This window comes from Sarcophilus harrisii, chromosome 4, assembly GCF_902635505.1.
Source record: "Sarcophilus harrisii chromosome 4, mSarHar1.11, whole genome shotgun sequence".
Classification (NCBI taxonomy): Eukaryota; Metazoa; Chordata; class Mammalia; order Dasyuromorphia; family Dasyuridae; genus Sarcophilus; species Sarcophilus harrisii.
The window spans coordinates 116,060,518-116,078,660 of NC_045429.1; positions in this window are offsets into that span (position 1 = coordinate 116,060,518).

Consider the following 18,143-nt stretch of genomic DNA (forward strand, 5'->3'; position numbering starts at 1 on the left):
TGATAGCTGCCTGATGTTGAAGGTAAAGCCCCTGGCTTCCTGACAGCTGATGCCCAGGTGGCCTCTGTATCAATCTCAACAAGTTGACATGAAATTGATCTTTTGGGGTTGGTGCTAGGGGAGCTGTCTGGTCAACAAAGAATTTTACCTTCAAAAAATGTAATCCTTTCATCATCTGGGGATGGCAGTCAGGGAGAAAGGGAGGATAGGAAAGCTAACACAGGTGTCCCCTGTCCTATTATTGTATTTATGTTTGAAACAAGACTTGATGATCACCAGTAGTAGGAGGGTGAGCATGTTGATAACATGTGTTTATATGGGTGGACAGTATACAACTGGAGAATTATATATGGCCATAACTACAAAAGATAGCATGTTTGAAATGTGCAATCTTAAGGGAAGTTTTTTTTTTTTTTTTTTTTAACAGAGTTCCTTTGATGGGTCTATAAATGAGGAAAATTCAACTTTCGTGTGTTTTTATTTTTATTTCTTAAAAAACCTATCAGGGAATATGATCAGAGTGTTAGTCATGACAAACATATACTCTAATAGAGTTATCCTATCTTCACCAAGAAATGTAGTCATGACATGGATAATCAAATTATTTAGATTTAGATTTCATTGTCAAATGTGATTTTTTTAATTTGCTTGGACAGATTATTCCTAATTATACTAGACACTTACCATTAGTTTGGCATTTGACTCTTGACCAGCAATAAAAGACAGCATATGATAGTGGATAGTTCATTGTCGGAAGAAGTGTAATGGTCTAGGTCAGTAGAAGACCCAGATTATTGTACTACTAACTAACTGGAAGTGTGGCTTTATGTAAATAATGCCTCCTTTCCTCATCTCTTCTTCTCATTTATAAAAATGAGTGCCTGAGGCCAGCTGGTGTCTAAGCTCTCTTTCTTAGAAACCAAGATCTGGAACTATAAATCTTTTTTTAGTAAATAGCTTTCATAACCAGTTTTAAAGCTCCTCAAGTTCATGGATTTTATCTTATGTTGTACTTTTTTACCCACTAAACCTCCCAAATCATGATTCTCATATACTGTATTCAAAACACCTAAATAGGTTTATGATCTCATCATGTGGGTATTCCCTTCCACCAGTTTAAATGACTACCTAGCCATTCTGTGTTGCTCTTGACCATGTTCTTCTATCATTTGACCATGGATGGGGGTGGGGAGGAGTCTCCTACCTTCTGGGAGCTACCTTTGCTTTCTCTGGACATTGGGAGAATACTAAATGAATCCATGGGTTATTCACTAATTTACATCTCTTTTCCTGCCAGAAAAAAAAAAAAGTTATCCTTTTGTTCAACTAATACATTTTAAAATCACATAGTATATGATGAATAAATATTAATTGAGTTAAACTATGAGTATATAAATGTGGTATACTATTGGTATACAACAAAAGTCAGTTTACATTTTCTAAAGATGGATCAGCAATGGCAAGGGTGGAAGGCAATCAGGTGTGTTGAATGACAAAGAGAAGCCATTATTATTAAATCAGTGGTTTCAAACTCAAATAGAAACAGACTGAGGAAACTATAAATTAGCATTATCTATGTTATATTGTTTTTTATTTATCTTGTTAAACATTTCCCAATCACATTATAATCTGGTTCTGCTGTGCAGAAGTATTGCTAGCAGGGACTGTGAAGAGTTTGACTCTTTTGTATAGATAATTCAACTGCAGATATCTGATAATTGATTCTATTTAACAAAGATTCTGACTCTGACCTTTCATTAGAAACAATAGCATCCAGACATCCCTAAAAAAAAAAAAAAAAAAAAAAAAAAAAAAAAAAAAAAACAAAGAATCAAGTTGCTTCCCTTAGAAATGTCTACAGGTAGGGCATTTTGGATACAGTGTTTGTAAAAAAGAAGTAATGTATAATTAACTTGGAAAGATAAACTATAGTCAGATTGAAAAGGCCAATTATATGTGTGTGTATTTTATCCTAGTGGCAATGTAGAGACACTGATGAGTCTTGAGGAGAGTAGTGACATGGTCAAAGTCTGAACTTTAGGAATATTGGTTTAGAAAGTATATTAAAAATATATTGAGGCAGCTAGGTGGCGCAGTGGATAGAGTACCAGCCCTGAAAGCGGGAGGACCTGAGTTCAACTTTGATCTCAGACACTTAACACTTCCTAGCTGTGTGATGTTGGACAAGTCATTTAACACTAATTGCCTTAGCCAAAAAAAAAAAAAAAAAAAAAAAAAATGTATTGACAAGAAGAAAGATTTATTACAAGAAGACCAATTAGAAAGTCATAGCAATTGTCCAAGTGAGAAGTAATGAGAACCTGGAAAAGGATAGTATCCATATGAGTAGAGAACAGAACTATGTGAGTGATGTTGGATGTTCCTGTGGAGTGAGGTCCATGTCTGTCACATAGATCAGGTCATTGCAGGTTTCACATCTTATCTATAGAATTTGTGCCTTTCAATTTAGGATCTCAGTTCCTTTGTTTACATAGAAAAGTCAGAACCTACTTAATACAACTTTAGTCATAGATTCATTTGTGTAATGTCACCAAAACTAAATAACCAGTTGTTTAGGTTTTTATACTTCTTCAATCCATTTCATAGTGTGTGGAAAAGAGGTATCAAATATCAATTAAACCAGATGAAAATGTAATTGTGAATTATTTAACAATATAAATAAAAATACAATAGATAACAGACCAGAAAAGATACTCATATAACACCTCTCTCCTTCCCCACCTTTCTTATTTGAGTTAATATCACTGATAGAAGAAAGCCTAAACTTCTGGTAAAGAGTAACTAGTGTTTCTATAGTATGTTGGAGACTGAGGTTATTTGAGTGGTCTAGATTCCTAGTGGTCTAGAGGTTAGTGGCTATAAGAGAGTTCTGAAGAATCCCCATTAAATCAGCCACAGGTTCTAGGAGTGAAAGAATTCACTCATCCCCAAATATTAGTTGCAAAATGAAAATTTATTGTTAGATAGAAATCAGTTTAACCAGACTGACTTCTATAGTGGCAAATCTATGGAAAATGAAGTTTTGCACTGGGAATGCAGTTCTCAGTGGACAAAAAGTCCTGATAGCTGAATGCACCACCGAGGTCCATCTGCAAAGACTTTAGTTGATGGACACTTATTATATTGGCTATCTTAGTGGGGACTGGGAAACCTCAGCAAATCAGAACCAGTAGGGGCTGGGCAACCCAAGCAAGTCAGAATGGGGGCTGGGACAACCAGAGCAGATCAGAACCTGTGGGGGCTGGAAAAGCCCAAGTTGGCTCAGAATCCTTTGGGGGCTGGGACAAGCCCAGATCTCCTATTGGAATTCAAAGGCATGCTTTTGACCAGGATTTGTGAATCAAAGACCCTGGCATCCAGGAAGGACAACTTTGTCTGGGGAGGATATGCCTCAGTCAGGAGGAGCTGGGAATCTGAAAGGAGTCACAGATCAATAGGAAATACAGTTTCTAAAAGGGACCCCAACCCACTTCAGAGATCATATTTCATACTCAACTGTCCCAGTATTAAAAGTATCATGAAATCTCTCCTATTTCCTGCTATCCTCTTTTTGTCAGATAAGCATTAAAAAACAAAGGTGTCTGGCCTAGATTAGGCCCAGTACATTTATCCTTTACCAAGAAGATCATAGAATAATAGATTTAGAAATGAAAATGAACCATAAGGTTCTCTAGTTCAATCTATTGAGGGACTGGTCCAAGAAGATAAATTTCAAAGGGACAGTTCTTTCTCACTTAGTAGGACTTAGGACTATGCCACAAGTAAATGGGAACAAAAAGATTATTTGTGTTGATAATGGTGATGATGGTGGTGGTGATGGAAGGACTGAGTTCAAGTATTTTGTTTCTTAGATCCAGTCCCCTATCCCCTCACCTAGTTCTCAGAACATTATCTTCACTCTTCCTGACCCAATGACTGATTTCATTTCCCAATGATGTGTGTCTTCTTAGTTCAACAGGGCTTTGCTATCCCAGTGTCACCCAAACTCATGCCATCCCTCAAAATGAAAAGTAAACAGCAATATCTAGGGGGGGTGAATTTGAAACAATCCACTTACCATTCAGTTGTTTTACAAACAACAATGAAACAGGAAATAACAATGCCTGATCCTTGAATTAGTACTCCAGTGAAAATGCTGGCACAGTTTTTCCAGAGTTCGTAAACCCACTCCAGCTGTGTTTTCATGGTTTATGAAATGGAGAGAAGCAAACCCCAGAGTGGAATTAAAGACTTGGATTCCATCAGGGATGATTCCACAGGACAAGGTTCTCTGTTATAGATTCACTCTTGGCCATGGCCTATACTCTGCTAAAACTCCAAATAATCCACCTGACAGACTGTTGTTGACCAGAGGGATGTGTGACACCATACATCATCTAAAACCCACTCTTTTTAAAGGATCACCACAAAGAGTAAAACCAATTTTACCCTTGTGATTTATCAGAGGAGTGGTAGGGTAACACTGTATTAGGAGCAGGCAAATTGAAGGAACAGAACATTGCAAAGGTATTCTGAGCTGAGAGGAACTGAATGGTGGATGCTTACTGCCACCTTTTGTCTAATTTGAGCAATGACACATTTTGGGTTCCTTGAGAAAGGCTTTGGCTTCTTCAGTGTTGTGCTGTTTTGAAATAGAATGCCAAAATATTGCTGGGAAGTCACCTCCTGTTGCCTTTGGGTGAAATGCTTCTCTGGGAGAACTCCCCTCGTATTTTCTCATGTTCTGCCCATTTAGTAGTCTCTCTGCAAGGGTGAATATGAACAAAACTTCATTGGCTTGTTTTGGTCCAAGATTCTAGCTAGAAAGTCTGAAAGATACTGTTGAAGCTCTGATGCACTTACTGCTGACTGGGTTGGCACAAAGAGTAAACAGAGCAATCTGGTGGAGCTAACACAGTCCCTATAGTCTTCTAGTCCTGAACTTCACCCAAACTAATGACATTTGTGGAGAGATTTATGCTATTTGGTTACATTAGCAAGGAGTTTTCCAGGAGAATAAATTAAGTATACACATAGAACAGATAATGTGCAGGTAATAATGGGTGTCACCAGGGACTTCACATCTTGAAAACATCTGCAAACAGATGTCTTAACAGAAATTACCCTATGGCAGAATGGATAGGTTGGAGAAATTGAAAAACTAAAGTAAAGGGTAGGGTTCTCATACTGTGGCCAGGACAAGGAGCCAACTGTAGGCTTCCTGTTCTCTAAAGAGGAAGATTAACCTTAATGGGGTGGAACACTGAACAAGGATGGCTGAGGGGGAAAAAAAGAGAGACAGAGACAGACAGATAGACAGAAATAGAGACAGATGGGGCAGAGAGAGAGAGAGAGAGAGAGAGAGAGAGAGAGAGAGACAGAGAGAAGAGAGAGAGAAGAGAGAGAGACAGAGAGAAGAGAGAGAGAAAGAGAGAAAGAGAGAGAGAGAGAGAGACAGAGAGACAGAGAGACAGAGAGACAGAGAGAGACAGAGACAGAGAGAGAGAGAGAGAAGGATGGAGAAAGGGATATCATCAAAATAACCTATTTTTGGCAAACATGTTTTTTAGTAGTCATGAAGTGTCACATATCATTGCTTAAATGATCCAAAAGTTCAATATCAAAGACATTGATTAATTCTTTGAAGAACACTTTAAAGCTGATCTATTAATGAATCCATGATGCTGTGGGTAAGAGTAAGTATTTTTTGTCAATCACTTAACTTAAGAGTATAATGAGATACATTCTATCTTCCCAATAATGTATTCCAGGTGCCATAGCTTATAGAGAAGTATTATCTAACACATGGCATCCAAGTTCAAGATGCTTATGGTCTAATTAGGGAAGATACAATTCCCAAGAGGGAATAATTAAGTGCTGACCATGAAGAGTGTATATCCAGACTATATGTATTGTTTCTAAGTCCTGTTTGGAGATTCAATGACAAAGACTTCCTAATTTTACCCATATAAAGATAGTTTGATAATCAAATTTATAAATGATTCCTTATACACTGGATGCCAGAGTTGGGACATAAATAGATCTAAACACATTGGGTTGAATTGAGCATTTGCTCAGCAGAGAACCTGAGTTCAAATCTCACCCTTGACATAAGTTTCATGCATTCTTGCATGTAATGTAAACTCTCTGAGTTTCAGTTTCTCCATCTATAAAGTGAGGGCATTGAAAAAAACTCCTACAGTCTTTTTACATTCTAAATCTATGACCCTACCATTTTAAGGCAAAATTTATTAGGGGATAAAAGTAAAATCTTACACTTAGATTTGAAAAATCAATGTCAGTACAAGATGGGGAGAAATGTTACTAGTAAGCTTATAGTTGCTGTATTAAAAACTTAGAAGTTTTAGTAGAATATAGTGCTCAACAAGAGAGGGAAGAGAGGAGGGGGAGATGTGAAAGGGGGAAGAAGAGGGAGATAGAGAAAGAGAGAAAGGCAAGAATAAGAGAGAGAAAGGAAGAAAGAAAAAGAAAAGAAAAAGAATGAAAATGGCTGATGAAAACTAATCTTGATGTTGCCTTCTAATTTCTTAATCTGTCTTCTTGTTTAGACATATTAGAAAGGCAGTATAGTAATAATAAAAACAACTAGATTTACATAGCATTTTAACATTCACAATGTGATTTACAACTTTTTTCTCATTTGATGGCCTAAGCAACCCTGTGAGATAGTTGAGATGTCTTCATTTTATAGATGAAGAACTGAGGCAAGAGAAGTTAAATGATTTTCCCAAGGTCACAGAGCTAGTAAGTATCTAAGGCTAGATTTAAACTCAGATCTTCTGACCTTAGGTTCAACACTTTATCGTCTACATCACAGTTCTAAAAACAGGAAAGATTAATTTTAATTCCACTCACCATCTATGTAACTATGTCCAACTGACTTAATCTCCCCTGACCCTGTTTCTTTATCTGCAGTCAGTTTCATTTAGATGATTTTTGATATCCCTTGAAGTTTTTGTGTTTTGTATTTTTTGTGTATAATTCTAAGATATGCATTGAAAATTCCCAATAATTTAGGATGCAAGAAATATGCACATGTACATAAAGCAATGAGGCACTGCTTTATATATATATACATATAAATATGTATATCAATGTAAATTGATTTAGAAATGTACATAACTCGGGGATGGGGGGGAGACTTCTTTGGTAGAGCTTCTGAAGTAAATTAGGAGAATGGGATCCACATAAGAGAATTAAAAAGAGATTATAATGACACTAACCTAAGTCACATGAGGTTTGAGGCAAGAACCTTTCTTTATCCTTCTAGCAGAATGAATATAAAAATCTGATTTAATTTTAACTTGAATCTACTCTACCTTGCTTTCACTTTTGTTTGAGTAGATTAGTACATAGTTCTGATGTTACTAAGAAGCTATCAGTTTACACTTATCATGGAGAGGCTTTCTAGCCATTATATCCTAGCAGAATAGCTTTACTATTAAGCAGATCTTAATAGTAAATCACCAACCCAAAGAACTTGAGTAGCAGATAGATTATCAGGCTTGAGATTAGAAAAGGCCAATGGACCTGAGATAAACAGAGCACTGTCCAGCAGTGATCATTCAAGACAAGCAGAAAGCAGGGCAGCATATAAACCACATGGCATACTAAAAACTTGATAAAGAAGACATGCTCCTTGAAAAAAAGAAAAGGTAAAGGAGCACATTTTTATCACCAAAGTTGGGACTATGTAACATTGGATGTTTAATATGTTTCTCTACTCATTCATCCTGGTCATATACATTCCATACATATATTTTTCTCCAGGGTCCTTCCCTAAGTCTTTCCATTTTTTCTATGGATGAATATGCAGTTGAGGGAAATGTCTTAGTCTCAATAGCCAAAAAAAAAAAAAAAAAAAAAAAAAAAAGTATCTTACTATACTTTTTAATTAAATGTCTTTGCTTTGAACTAATTGTGTCTTCTGATTGATTAGAAAAAGTAAACACATAAGTGAGGGTTCCTGAACCCATTCATATTATGAATGAATGCAGTCCCTTAATGTATCATGAACCTGAGATAGGTTTTTAGGATATCATAATGGGAAGAGAAGGAAGAATCCTAGTTGCCATTTTTACTTCAGACTCATTTACAAATGTTGTAATTCTTTACCTGCACAACATTTAAATATCCATTTACTTTCAATCATCATATATTTGTTGAGTATTTTATGTGAGGCACTGCTTTAATTTTAGTTCAAAAAAGAAGACAGTCCCCAAAACACCCAAAAGACAAGACAGCACATGATATGTCATGAAGAGATTAGTGTGGGATCAACATGGGAAAGAAATAGTGTCATTTTGTAGAATTATATGTGGGAAAAAAATGTAAGTTCCAGGCTAATAATAATAATAATCTCTATGGAATTCTTAAGTTTTTCAGAGTGTTTTACAAATATCTTATTTTATCACAACAACCCTAAGAAGTAAGTACTATTATTATCCTCATTTCTCAATGAAAAGAACTGAAGCAAACACAAGTTACTTGTCCAGAATTTAATAAGTGTTTTAGTATGGATTTGAACCACTTGAATCCAGGCCCAATACTGTGTCTAACATACTATGTGAGAAGGTTCCAGATATTGAGAGAAGTTACAAGATGAGAAGGCAACTAAGACCTGCGATTGAAAGACAGAAATAGAGCATTGAGAAGAATTTGAGAGGAGTCCAAACCACAGCATCATATTTAAAATCTGGTGGATTTCATGGATCCCTATGGAATATAGAATTCACTAGAGAAGGAGAAGAATTCCATCAATCATCTATGGACTATTGTGAGTCCTTTTATGTATTGTGCATTTTATGTGGAATGGAATAAACACTGTCCAATTAAGTTTGAAATGAAAGTACGTATATTTTATGAAATAGAATAAAAGTAGTAGTCAAACTTTGCTCTCATAAACCTTGACCACATTTCCCACAAATACACATAGTACCATTGAGAAGAATAAGAATATCTAGAGAACATTCATGAATAGACACACATTAAATCAACATATAAGGTCAGTACACATGAATAAAGAGACATACATGCTAGAAATACATGTGGCAAAGGTATGTCCTTAAGAAACAACTCATGTCTCTGATGATATGGGAGCACTGATGTCTTCTGATAATGTCTTCCTGTTGAGCTTGCTCCTTCCTGGTCTCCAGTGAGGTATGCAGTTTCTGCCAGGTGTAGTCCCCATGAGGTATGAAGTCACTGTAAGGTGTTCCACTGGACTCAAAACAATAGATTTCTTTTGTTTATAATTTCTAGGAATCATCTTTTGTTAACTAGTAATATCAACTTCTGTCTACTAAGGGTCAGTGGCTAGGAAGCTTCTCCCTGATAAAGACAGTCTTCCAGCATTTGAGTCTTTTTTTTTTTTTTAATAACCTTTTATTTACAGGTTATACGCATGGGTAACTTTACAGCATTAACAATTGCCAAACCTCTTGTTCCAGTTTTTCACCTCTTACCTCCCATCCCCTCCCCCAGATGGCAGGATGACCAGTAGATGTTAAATATATTAAAATATAAATAAGATACACAATAAGTATACATGACCAAACCGTTATTTTGCTGTACAAAAAGAATTAGACTCTGAAATATTGTACAATTAGCTTGTGAAGGAAATCAGAAATGCAGGTGGGCATAAATATGGGGATTGGGAATTCAATGTAATGGTTTTTAGTCATCACCCAGAGTTCTTTCTCTGGGCGTAGCTGGTTCAGTTCATTACTGCTCCATTAGAAATGATTTGGTTGATCTCGTTGCTGAGGATGGCCTGGGTCCATCAGAACTGGTCATCATATAGTATTGTTGTTGAAGTATATAATGATCTCCTGGTCCTGCTCATTTCACTCAGCATCAGTTCGTGTAAGTCTCTCCAGGCCTTTCTGAAATCATCCTGTTGGTCATTTCTTACAGAACAGTAATATTCCATAATATTCATATACCACAGTTTATTCAGCCATTCTCCAACTGATGGGCATCCATTCAGTTTCCAGTTTCTAGCCACTACAAAAAGGGCTACCACAAACATTCATGCACATACAGGTCCCTTTCCCTTCTTTATAATCTCTTTGGGATATAAGCCTAGTAGTAACACTGCTGGATCAAAGGGTATGCACAGTTTGATAACTTTTTGAGCATAGTTCCAAACTACTCTCCAGAATGGTTGGATTCATTCACAACTCCACCAACAACAGCATTTGAGTCTTAATAATGAACTCCAATCCCTAATTTAGGGCTAAGCCAAGTATACTATTTCCATTCGAAAAGAAACCCCCAAAAAATCATTTCATGTCATTAATCTGGTGGAACTAAGTCCTCACTTTTTTGACCCAGACAGTGCTTATACTTAGGACTTTAAATTTCCAAGATGCTTTGGTCTCCTATGTGAATGAAAGGGAGGAGAAGTAAGCAATGGCTTAAATAGAACGATAGCCCATGAGAAAGAGGAAAGGAATTAGCCTTCCACTCAATCTTTCAATCCAGATTCTTGTTTTTGTTATATATATATATATATATATATATATATATATATATGTGGCTAGCCTCAGGGCTTTGAAGTATTTTATATTTTCCTGGGTTTCATGCTCAGATTCAAAGGAGCTGCTCTCCTTTAGGTGTAATGGGTACTACATAGTGATACTTTGCTTAAGATGAAGCAAATGCTAAAAAGATTACCTGAGAAACCTGAGGCATCTTTACTATTAGAGATTCCTGTGTTTCTGCATCCACTCTTCACAATATTTAGAGGAAACTCAATAAATGCTGTTGACTGATAATTATAAGAATAGCTAGCTGCATATTTCTTTAAACTTGCAAAGTACTTTATAGATGTTACCACATTTGATCCTTCTAACAATTCAAAGAGATAGGTACAGCTGCTATCCTCATTTTACAAATGAGGAAACTGAGGCATAGGGCATTTGAGTGACTTGCTCAGGGTCATAAAGCTAATAAGTGTCTGTGAGAGGATTCAGACTGGTCTTTCTGATGCTTTATCCACTTTTCCAATTCATTGACTAGCAGATTCCATGGGGGGGAGAGAGAATGGGTCCCAAGGGTTTCCATTTACAACCCTTGAAACCATCTCTTTGTTTCTCCAACAAAGCAAATCATGAGAAAAACAACCAAAACAAATCCGAAGTTACTGTGCCTTCAAAAACACAAGCATTTTCTCCAGTTCTTAAGCTGGGATATATTTATGTCTTATCATGTGTTTTTCAGCTCCTTAATTAAAATGAAAATTGAATACACTTGTTGTAAATGGAACAAAGTGGAAATGATTGATGAGTAGCCTTTGTGAGAAGTGCCACTCTTGAAAGCCATTTACTCGGGTTGTCAGAGTGCCGTTCCAAAGGCTAAATTAGAAGAGCATAACAAAGGTCTGGTTGGAGCAGAAAATGCCTGCCATGGCCTGGAACCAGGAGTCTTAGGCAGCTTAGTTTGGGTCAAAATTTATAACCCTTTCAAGGATAAGCTGCTGCCAGACTGATAACAGAAATGTTTTTGTTTTTGTTTTTGTTTTTTTTTTAGTTTAAAACCACCATACATTGATTTAGAAACATAACAGATGGAGTTTTGTAACAGTTACCAAAACTTTAAAAAGAGAAACTGCCACCCCCTCCTCCCAAATCTTTTCAAAAGTTGAAGGCTTCCTTATGCTTGGTAGTAGTGACTATCCCAGAGCCTCCTGTGCTGCCCATGGATATTTGATAGCTGCCTGGTGCTAGCCATAGTATCAGGCAAAACATAAATCACAGTCCAAAGGATTGCTTTTATCCAATGTCCTCACCATGATTAAATGTGGGCAGCTGCACGGGAGTCAAGCATTTATTTCTTATGGAACAGCAGTGAGAAGTAGGCTGTCTGGTGACCACAGGGGCTTCATTTAAATGACAGAATACCACTTGGGGATGATATTAGAGACGATTAATGTGCACCTGGGCAGTCAGAGCAGAGGAGTCAGTGGTTTTGAGTTGGTGGCTTGGCCCCCATGGGGGATTTATGAATCATGGATTGAAGTAAGCTGTGGAATTGTCAGGAAGTAAAGCAACACTCCCACCCTTCAGGGTGTCTCAGCAGCTAGAGAAAGAGTGAAGACTAGAACTAAGACCTTCAACATTCCTTACTTAAAGTGGAAGAAGAGACAAAAAACAGACCTGGACACGTGAGCAGGACATGGAGGGGCAATGTAGCCAGATGTTGAGCAGAAGTCTTCCTGCTATTTTCCACTGACAAAGGCTAGAACTGGAGCTGACATAACTAGGTTTGTCAACATCTGGTAAGTTCAGTATATCACCTATTACCTAGTCCAACATTTATCTTTTCCCATACATCCCACCTACTCCACGTATAATAATAATTCTACCAAAGTCCCATCCCCTCCCTATAATAGAATGAAAAAGTTACATGAAGATTTACTAGGATTATTTTCTCTTCCAGGTCAAAGCACTTTTTGAAAAAAGAGAGCCTAGAATAAGAAAATCATATGTGAATAGAAAGTACTTTGGGATGAATAACTGCAATATTAACAGCTTGATAAGAAATACCAACTCATTTCTACAGTACTTTAAGGTTTTCTTCACAGCAACTCTGTGAAACAAGTAACGTATCTCTTCTCTTCTTATCCCTATATTTTAAATGAGGAAATCGAGGCACTGGAAAGCCATTGCCTTGCTCATGATCATGACACAAAGGATCTATGACAGTATGCCAACCCAGAACTTCTGACTCCAAGTCCAGAAGTCTATTCACAACTATTCCACATTGACTCTCTACAGAGAAAGTTGGTAGACCCTCAAGGAAACAAAGAAAATATTTACATAGGATTAGTGCATCCTCTTTAGTAGCTCTATAATAGAAAAAGAAATATAGATTAATTTAGATATACCCACACATATCTACATGGATATGTTCATGTGTATATATACATATATATACATAAGTGCATAAATGCAAATATACATGAAAGATGGAAAATGCAAAGATATCAGATTTAGGAACATTAGGAGGAGATAACTATTTTGTGGATTTACTTTATAAGGCCCTGATAAATTGAAATTAGTCATCAAAGTGTGTTTATAGGACACTTAAAGAAAGATTCATACCCAATAACTTAATTTTAATAATTTTAAAATGCAATCATTATGGTAAAGAAGTAATATCAGTAAGCTAGAAGTCAGAAGACTTGCGTTCCAGTCTTAATTCTATTGCTGTGAAACTTCAGGAAAGTTATTTAATTTCTCTGAACCTATTTCATCATCTATTGAAAATTCAGTGGTTTTATTTCAATTCCTACATCTAGTTCCATCTTTGTATGTCTCAATGTATAACTTTGGTTTCTACTCTACTGAAAAGATCAAGACTCTCCAGTGTGAACTCTCTCACCTCCTTTCCTCTCTATATCTCAAAAGCTTTATAAGTCTCTCTAGTAATAAATGAAATGGTCCTCCTATTTGCCAAAACCCTCTAGATATGCTCTCATCCCATATTTTTCTAAGACCTTACTTTTTCAATTTTATTCTCTCTTACCTTTGCAATCTAACCTTTCTTAATGGCTCCTTCTCCTTAGTTTGTCAATATGCCAGGTTTACCTTCTCCCAAAATTTGATCCCAATATCCCTTTAAGCTCTCAAGCCTACTCTTTTCTCCCTTTTCACAGCTAAACTAAGATTCACTATTTTTTGGCTTCAAGGATGCAATAATTTCTCTGCTAATATCAACTTCTGCCTGCTAGGGTACTTTTGGTGGAAAGCCTTTCCATGTTACCTATACCAGGAGGTTTTGTCTTGGTTGATGGCATCAACATCCTCTGAGTCATCCATCTTGAAATTTCAGGATTACCTTTGACATTTTCCTCTCTCTTACCAATCATGTGCAATTGTTTGCTAAACCCTGTCAATTCTGGCTCTAAATTTTGTAAATATCTAAAATAACTCTTATCTCTCCTCATTTTGCCCTATAAGTTTACACTCATTAGCATTTACTGAACTATTGTAATAGTATCCTAGCTGTTCTCTTTTACTATAATCAGAATCATAAAATATTAGAATTTGAAGGGAACATAAGTCATTTCTGGCCTACTTTGATTACAACCCAGATTACTTCACCTCTAGCAAATGGCTATCCAACTTCCACTTAATTCCAGTGAGGGAGATTTCCTAATCTTTGAGGTACCCCATTTAATTTCTATATCATTCATATTTTATAAACATGGCATCTGTACCTTCATCCATGTCTTTCTCCTTTCTATCCCATCTTTCACAGTTCACTTTATAGAGGAGGAAACTAATGCAAACATGGTTAAGTGATTTGCCAAGGGTCACAAAGCTAGTAAGCATCTAAGGCCAGATTTGAATTCAGTAAGATATGTCTCTTTGACTCCAGGCTTGGTGTTCTAACCCACTGTGCCACCAAGCTGTTCCAAATATAGTAAGCACTTCAGTAAATTTTACTTCTTTTCATGATTACATTATTCATGGATTATCAGGCATAATTTTTTCACTCTTTTTGTTTTTTTTTTAATTTTTCAAGCAAAGCTTTATATATTTTTTAACCTTCTCATTGACTACTAGAGCTTTCAAGAAATGCCTATTATGTCCCAGATATTATGCCAGAAATATAAAGAAAGGCCCCCAGAAAAGCCCCTGTTTTCTAAAAGCATATAAAAAACTACATACAAACAAGTTACACACAGGAAAAATTGAAGATACTCAACAAAGAGAAGGCACTTACTTCTATTAAGTGGAATTAGGAAAGGCTTCCTGTTGAAGATGGGATTTTTTAGTTGAAACCTTGTCAGAGAAGACAGGAAGCAGATTTGAGGAGGGAAAGAATTGCAGGAATGGAGGACAGTCCATGAAAATGCCCAGAGTCAGGAGATGGAAGGTCTTGTGTGAAGAGCATTGTCAATTAATCACAGAATACATGGGGGAGAGTAAATAGCCTTCTGTGTCTCTTCAACCTATCCATCCTCTCAACCAAGAATCTTTCCTTTTATTTCACTTGGGGAAAAAATGAGTTTATTTGCCAAGAATTCTTTCTTTTCCCTTTCTCTTTACTACACATCATGCAGATGCCTTTTGCTGCTCTGCCCTCACCTCTATTTTGCATGATATGTGTGTGTGTGTGTGTGTGTGTATATATACCTTCTCTTGATGAGAGAAATCCCCTATACATACACAAATTATCTCATGCCATTCCATCGTGTCTAGCAGATTGTCCCTTCTATCTTCTCCACTGTCTCTCTTAATCTTCAATCTCTTCATCTGAAGGATGCTTTCCTACTGCCTATAAATATGACCATGTGATGCTCATCTTCAAAAATCTCTCACTTGATTCATCTATCCCCACTGCCTATTATCCCATATGTTTCTTCCCCCTTCCCCCTTTTAATTGCTACTCCCTTAACTTTCTATAATCTGGCTTCCTAATTCAGAATTCAACTGACATCATTCTCTCCAAAGTTACCAACAATCTCTTTATTTACCAACACTAAAGGTTTTTCTCAGTCTTCATCCTTTTTAATCTCTTTGAAGCCTTTGCCCCTATTGATCATCCTCTTCTCCTTGATACTCTCTTCTTTTTAAGAGATAGACAGAGACAGACATAAAGAATTTCTTCAGAACTCTGTATTATGCCCTCCTTGCATGCTCTATACTATTTCATTTGATAATCTCATCAGTTCCCCTGGGTTCAATTAGCAACTATGTTCATGATTCTCAGACCAATTTATCCACCACTAACATCTCTGCCAATCTCCAGTCTTAATCTCCAACTACCTATTAGACATCTCAAACCAGATGTTCCTTGGATATTCTAAGCTCAAAATGTCCAAATACTGTTGATTTTAGCTTAGGAACATCTCTCATGTCTGTCCCTTTCTGGCATTGCCATCATCTGGTACAGATCTCATCATTTTGTCCCAGACTGTTACCATAGCCAAAAGTCAGTTTCCCAGCCTCAAGTTTCTCTCTTTACTATACTCAGCTGTCAAATTATCTTAGAGTACTAGTCTGACTATACCATGCCACCTCATTCAATAATTCCAGCACCTGGCTCTCACCTCCAGGATCAAATATAAAGTCTTCTCTTTGGTGTTCAAAACTCTTCATTACTCCTCAACTCCCAGACCTTTCCAGTCTTCTTACATCTTACACCTTACCCCAATGTACTCTGCAATTCGATGGCACTAGCCTCCTTGCAATGCCTCTACTAAGATATTCTGGTTCCTAACTCTAGGTACTTTCCCTGCTTATTCCCTATACCTATAATTTTCTTCCTTATCTTCTGGATTTCCTAGTTTCTTGTATTTAAGTTCTAGCTAAAATCTAAATTTCTTTAAAAAAAAAAAACAAGCCTTTCCTCATCCCACCTAATATTAATATCTTCCCTCTATTTATTATTTCCTATTTAATCTGTAAATATGTCTTGTATTTATAAGGTTGTTTTTATATTGTCTCCTCCATTAAACTGTGACCTCCTTGAAAACCAGGACTGTGTTCCCATTTTTTGTAACCCTGGCACATAGTAGACATTCAATAAATGTTGACCATCTGATTATTGACAGATGTATCATTCTGGGAGCATGATCTTCTTCCACACACTCTAGCTTTTATACCTCACATCCCTCTCATGAATAGAGTTTTGTTATTAAGCCTCCTTTAAAGGTAGCCTGGCTTAGCAGATAGAGTCAGACTTAAAACTAGAAAGATTTTGATTCATTTCTCACCTCTGACATATTCTAGTTGTGTAATCCAAGATAATTCACTTCAACTGTCAGTGCTTAAGCAATTCCCTAATATTGTAAGTTGTAGAGAACATAGCAATGTGCAGTGGTAGAAAGTTTCCTCTCCTTGGAAGCCCTTGAAAACATGGGTCTCTCTTCTACACCCTTTACCCTTGAGAGAGGCAAGTGAAAAGTTATAACCTAGTTTTCCTCTGCCACCTAAACATACCCAATAGCAGAATTCTCTATAGAAAAGATATTCAAAGGTTGGAATATGAATAGATAAATGGCATTCTAAGTTTCTTTCCAGGTTTATGGTTCTAAATAGAATATCCTTTTTCTAGGAAATGACCGATAACTGAAGTGATTTTTTATCAAATTCCCATATAAAATGCCTTCATAAACTGATAAAATAACAGGAAGATCTCCAAATGATCTTTATTGTTCCAAAAAAAATTCAAGTAGGAAAAAAGAGGCCCCTTCTATAGGCTAGCAAGTGTCAAGCTAGCATATGTACACTGACAATTGTATGTCCTTGATAAGTTTCAGTTTCTTCAACAGATGAATCAAAGAATGCTTTTGCAGGAGAACTTGCATTTTTTTCCCTAAGGTCAAATTGAATGACATGGATTAGCTGGCAATCAGAGAAAAGACCTCTGGGTGTCTGTTTTCCATTATTCTAATTACAGAGGGTGATGATTGTGCATTTACTATCATTGTTTCTGCAGCTCTGAGACTCCTAGCCAAAATATTCCAGCTTATTTGATGGTATAATGACTTTGAAGAACAATCCAAAAGATCAAAGATAAAAAAGAAGTGCTGGAAAAGGAAATACATTATGGGCTTCACTAGGAGTGGGGCACTACTCTGCTCTCAATCCTGAAGGCTGTGGGATATGGCATAATCTTGACAATCTACATTGTTTTCCTGAATGACTAATATTTGTTGTCTTCTCTTTTCTTTGCCTTTCATAGTGAACTAGTTATTTTAGTAAAACAAGTTACATTGGATGGAAATAAAACCATTCAAATTATTTGACTGAATTGGATTTTTTTTTTTTTTTGAGTGACTAGAAAGTAAATGCCATAGAAAGAACACCCAAATTAAATTATCTCATTGTGGAGTGACAGGTCATTTAACACACTCTTAACCAGAGGGAGAATTAGCAATATTGCAGCTTAGGGGGTTGCCATTGGCCAAGAAATCTATACACATATGGTGTACAATTGGGCTCATTGGGTTGGCCTCTCCCAAGACCTTATTTGAAAAGACCCAGTAGAAAAACAATTAAACACAAAGCTGTTTCATCAGATGACTCTTTTAATTCTGAAACAAACAGCTCTCTGTTGGAGTAGAAAAGGTCATAGTAAAGGATTTAAGTCAGACATGAAAATAG